This window comes from Stomoxys calcitrans, chromosome 2, assembly GCF_963082655.1.
Source record: "Stomoxys calcitrans chromosome 2, idStoCalc2.1, whole genome shotgun sequence".
Classification (NCBI taxonomy): Eukaryota; Metazoa; Arthropoda; class Insecta; order Diptera; family Muscidae; genus Stomoxys; species Stomoxys calcitrans.
In genome coordinates, this window is record NC_081553.1 from 23,336,341 (window position 1) to 23,342,275 (window position 5,935).

Sequence of the window (5,935 nt, forward strand, 5' to 3'; positions counted from 1 at the left end):
CTTGTACACAATTCATGCAACATCTCCCCAAAGGCCATTCTCAATTAATGATAAACTCTTCTATGATTACAATTTATGAACAGTAAATCAAATTGTGTGCAAAACCGGTTAACTGTGGTCAGCTGCAACTTGCAGGACCTCCGCAATGGTCAGCACACACACACACACACACATTAGACCCTTTTTTGGGGGAACATTGTGGTGGACAACAAATAGCCAACTAAAGGATGGCAATGCACATACGCGGTAACCATTTGAACCAACCAACCACTCTCTCTACTGGTCATGTAGGATGTCATGCCTTATTACTTCGTTTACACGCATAATGTTTGCGGTAATAGTGGGCATAAGGACTTCTTGCTGGTGGTTGATTTCCTTGAACATCTCTTACATACACATGCCATTGTATACCCTCTGGAACTAATTGGGCAGAAACCTCGCATTGGACTTTCTCCGAATTATTATGCCCTCATATCATTGCTTTGAAGTCAGGAAGGATTTTGGGAAAGTTTCAATTAACAGTAATGTCCTTGTCCATTACCATGGCATTTCTATGACAATGTACACCACCAATTAAATTCATTATAATCAGTGAAGTGAAGAGGCAAGTGACCAGCTATGGAGTGACCAAAAGGCAAAGGATTGCGGCTAAATGTTGCATTTATGAGAGCATGTGAGGGAAAAATCAAGCATAAGGGGATCAAATGCCACAGTCAAAGTTCATAAGAAAAAAACTACACAAATGGTAAATTTTATACACGTTTTAAAGACAAAATCATAATCCGAGGAATCTAAATAGGCAAATATATTTCACAAATAAAGTATAATCTTTTGAGCGAGGTACTACCAGCTCTAACCTCTTTATAGGGGAAAGTCAAATCTAGACCAATTTGAACCATATTAGTACGTCATCCGCCCCAATAATGTATGTAGGTATGAAGAATTTAATCGTGTCTTGCGCCCTTTTAAGGAAACTGCTAATATTAGAGAGGAAACGCCTTCCCAAGAAAGAGTCTCTGTTCCTACAGACCCAGACATAGTTAAGCAAAACAATTGCTCAATTGTTTTATCCTCATCAAGAAAGCTTCTGGCTTGCGTAGATGATGGTCATCACAAACCAAACCTACGAGGCTTAACATTCGATATTTTCCATATTACTAATAACAAATATCGATAGTATCGATACTATCTTTAATTTCCCATCACCGATATTTCAAACGTAATGAACGAGCAGGAGATCGATTTATATATTGTAGAGGCAATATCAATGCATAGACCAAATAAACCCATGTTTAATAAAGTCTGTTGGAAGTCATGAGAGAAATCATTGTAAACAATTTTAGCACAATCGAAGAAAAATTGCGCCCTCTATAGGTGCAATGTGTCTTATAGGCTACATTCATTGTCAGATCTTTTATATCTGTCAATTTTGCAAGAAATTGAACTTTGCCGATGATATCGACTGGAAAAATATCTATCCATATTTAGACTAAAAACCAGTAAGGAAAGGCAAAAGTCGGGCGGTGCCGACTATATAATACCCTACACCACCTAGTGTATGTAGTACTTTTTATATGTAGAACTTATCTCGAAATCTAGTCAGACTTTAATTTGGATACCAATTGAAATAGAAATTTAGAACTTTGTAAGATTTTCCTACGATAGGACAAAAGATTCAAATCTTTCCACATCTTTAAAAGGCCATATAGGATAAGATTCATACTCCACTCCCAACATTGCAGCTACATATCGCTTTAGTCGGTATATATGTGTGGTTTTGGTATGAAAAATCCGCAATTACTTTTTGGGCCACCCAATACTTTTAAATACCTTTCATTTGATATCCATGTTGCTCAACTTAGGATAACATTTTAATGCTAAGTTCGTACTCTACTATTAAATACCTTTCATTTGATACCCATATTGCCCCAAGAGGACACTTTCACCGCTTTGGGGGACCCCCCGAAAATTAAGAGTGAAATTTCTATACCAAATTCGTACTCTACTCTTAAATACCTTTCATTTGATACCCATATTGTCGCAATCGGCACACTTGTCCGTTTGGGTGGGTTTTGGGATGGGGCGTCCCTCCAGGTCATTTGATCCCAAAATTTTTTACCAATTTCGTGTTTTTGGGGTACCATAAGGTGGCATACAAAATTTCGCTGCACGCATCTTCGAGATCTGTCGTTTTTGAAAATTGGGATATGGGGGAAGGGGGTCCGTCTCCCCTTCGGATATGAAAAAATATAGTACCCAATTATCACCGGGGGCCCAAGCTCTACCGTCTGTGAAAGTTTCTTGAAAATCGGTTCAGCCGTTTTTGAGTCTATACGGAACAGACAAACAAACAAAGCGCAAAAATTTCATTTTTATATAATAGAAGATAACCACCTTTCGCCATAAAACGGTGAAAAATGCTACATTTATTCCGATCTGCATCTGTATATATATCAGCAAATTTGGACCGATCTAGGCCACATTAAAGAGGAATGTCGAGAAGCCTAACACAACTTATACCTCCTTCGCTATACCAAATTGCTGCAAATCGGCCAACAAATGCGTCATTTTTTACAGCCCAAAATCCTTCAATCGAGAGATCGATCTATATCCACATCTGAACCGATCTGAGATAAAATAAACAAGAATGTCGAATAACACACTGTCCCAAATTTCTGTGAAATCGGATAACAAATGCAGCTTTTATGGGCTTAAGACCTTAGAGCCTTAGATCGGAAGATCGGTTTATATGACAGCTATATCTAAATATAGTCCGATCTGTACCATATGCCGATCGAATGTTGGAAGGCTTAAAGCAACTCATTGTTTCAAATTTTAGCAAAATCGGGTAATAAATAAAGCTTTTATGGGCTTCAAACCTGTAAATGCAGCTTTTATGGGCTGAAGGCCCTCAATCGTCAAATCGGTCTATATGACAGCTATATCAAAATATGGGCCGATCTGAACCATATTTGAGACGGATGTCGGGAGGATTAAAACGAAATCGGTCAATAAATAAATTTTTTACGGGCTTAAGACCCCAAATCGCCAAAACGAAAAAATACTGGCTACACTGTGCCTGACTACGAATACAACCCTGTTTACCAACACACTGCCAAACACCGGAAATCTTTCCCGAAAGATTATCTCTATTGTCTTGTACACATCTCCTAAAGTAATCTGCCTTACTCCTTATTATCATTTCAAAATCCTACGGATTGAAATCTCTGGCTCTTTGAGATCGCTTTCGCAACTGCCTGTTATAGCTGACATATACTGACTAACCTCCATGGCGAAAACATCCCTCGCTATTGCTGGCGATATCTACGAAATGGTGGCGACATCTACGAAGGCACGCCGTTCGGACTCGACATGAAAAGGAGAAGTCTTATCATTGGACTAAAACTTTAATGGGATTGCATGCACTTATATGAAAGAAGTATCCCCTTTTCGTATGAGAATATTTATATGTGGTATATAGACTGATCGCCGAGATTAAGTTCTGAGGTCCTCAAAAGGGTCCTATTGGTTGCCCAAAAAGTAATTGCGGAGTTTTCATATAGTCGGCGTTGACAATTTTTTTTCACAGCTTGTGACTCTGTAATTGCATTCTTTCTTCTGCCAGTAATCAGCTGTTACTTTTAGCTTGCTTTAGAAAAAAAGTGTAAAAAAAGTATATGTGATTAAAGTTCATTCTAAGTTTTATTAAAAATGCATTTACTTTCTTTTAAAAAAATCCGCAATTACTTTTTGGGCAACCCAATATATTACCTGATTTTGCTGAAATATGATATGCATGAGCCAATAAAATAGGTATTATTCATTCCAATACCGACAAAATTTGGAATTTGTTCGTAGTGGTGGTGGGTTCTCAAAGTTCAACCCCGCCAAACTTAAGGTGTTTCTTCTTCTAATTTTTTCTCATATTCACCCACTGTATGAAACCTCAGCAGTTATTTTGAGATTAAAAAGTTTAACACAGCAAGTCATTCCTTGCTATGGATCATTTAAATAAGAAACATTCTCAGCGGCACTTTCTCAATATTTATGACTTTGTCCTAAAAAGAGAAATATTAACACATTTCATAGCAAATAAATTTCACCGAGTAAAAATTTCATTTGCAGAAAGTTTTATGCAACGACCATGCTTTACATTTGTCCCTTCCTTCCTCTCGCAGTAGCGCAGTAGCTGTGCCAGTAAACAGCACTCACTACACGACAAGCGTTCATACAATTCCACACTTGGTTAGCTATGAATGAATGGGGGGACAATTGGTTAGTTAACATGAGGCCACTTTGCAGCAAGATGCAGCAGAATCGGCATCATGAGCAGCCACAGCCGCAGTCTGTTGTCTCCAACTCAGTCTCAAAGGACAAGGCAGAATACACAGACAAAGACAGCAGCATACCGCACAATCGCAGATATACACCCCGGCGAATCCTGATTTATGAGTCGTTGAGTGCAGCATAGTTAGTCGGGATTTGCCCACTGATTAATTGCATGAATTACGTTTAAATTTAATGTTTGTTTAGCTTCGCTTTAACAAAAAAAAAAAAAAAAAGAAAGTGGGAAAAAAAGAAAATCCAATGAAAACTCAGAGAGAGCGCATTGTCGCCGTCACCAACCGCAAAAACCACCAAAAAGGATACAGAACAAAAAAAAGTGGGGGGAAAAAATACAGAAAATGGGCCAGGCTTGTGTGTTTGTTCCCAAGTCAAAGTTTGCCTTTACTTTGCGAATTGTTAGCGAATTCCGTATGGGAGTGGTGCTATATGGTACACTTTGTACATGACCATTGACAATGGGATTAAGGAACAGACCACCACGACTGGTGGTCCTTTTTTGGAGTGCACACATACCAAAAACCTCTGCGGGCTGGCTCTTTGCAGTTATTTGTTGTATGCACACAATGCACAGTCACCTATTAAGAGCGCCATGTGGGGGAAACTTCAAATATGACATGATTGGGGTTTTTTCAAGCAACGCTCTTTTTCTGTCTTCTTCTACGGAGCAGGGTTTTTATTATTACTCCACATATTTTTACAGCCCTAATTGTGAAGAGGAAGAAGAGTGCAAACTGCAAACATTTTATGCAAATCTCTCATAAAATATTTGTTTACTCAATTAACTTGCCATCTTTTAATCTCACAAACTATTTGGAAAGCTTGGATGATAATTTACTAGAAATAATGCCCTTAGTTATACCCTCATTCAAAAGATGGGGGGGCTAGAACACTCATGTATACAAAATAGTTTTTTATGATCTTCATGGGATTCTAAGTGAGTAGTCTAGCAATGTTTGACCGTATGTCGAAAGAAGTAAGACTAACATCTCTGTTGACCTAAAATTCTCTTCTTCCACGTTCTGTCTATGAAAAGACGTCGCACAGCGGCCCAAAAGGCAAAAGACTCCTTTGGAACAAAGGCAAGTAATCTTTGGAGCTATAAACCATCATGTCTACCAAAGAGTATAACGTTCTTGCCCTCAGCTCTCAAAATATCCGTGACACAACCCTAGAAGTTAAACTTCATTTGGCTAGATCACTGTGCCAAATTTCATCGAAGTATGACAAACAAAGTTCGGCCCGGCCCGGATACCCACCACCTCGGGTATATATGTAAACCACCTTCATAACCTTCACCTCGTCATTATCCGGTGAAAAATGTATAATTTATGCCTCCATAGCAGTTATACCGAAAAATGGTCCGATTTGGACCAAATTCGACACGGACATTGAGTGGTCTAATAAGTACAAGTCATTGTTCAATTTTGTAGAACGAAATATTGGTCTTTTTGGTAGCCAGATCTTAAATCGAAAGATCGGTCTATATGGCAGCTATATCCAAATCTAGACCGATCTGGGCCAAATTGAAGAAGCATATCGACAGGCCTAAAACAATTCAATGTCCCAAATTTCAGCAAAATCGGATAAT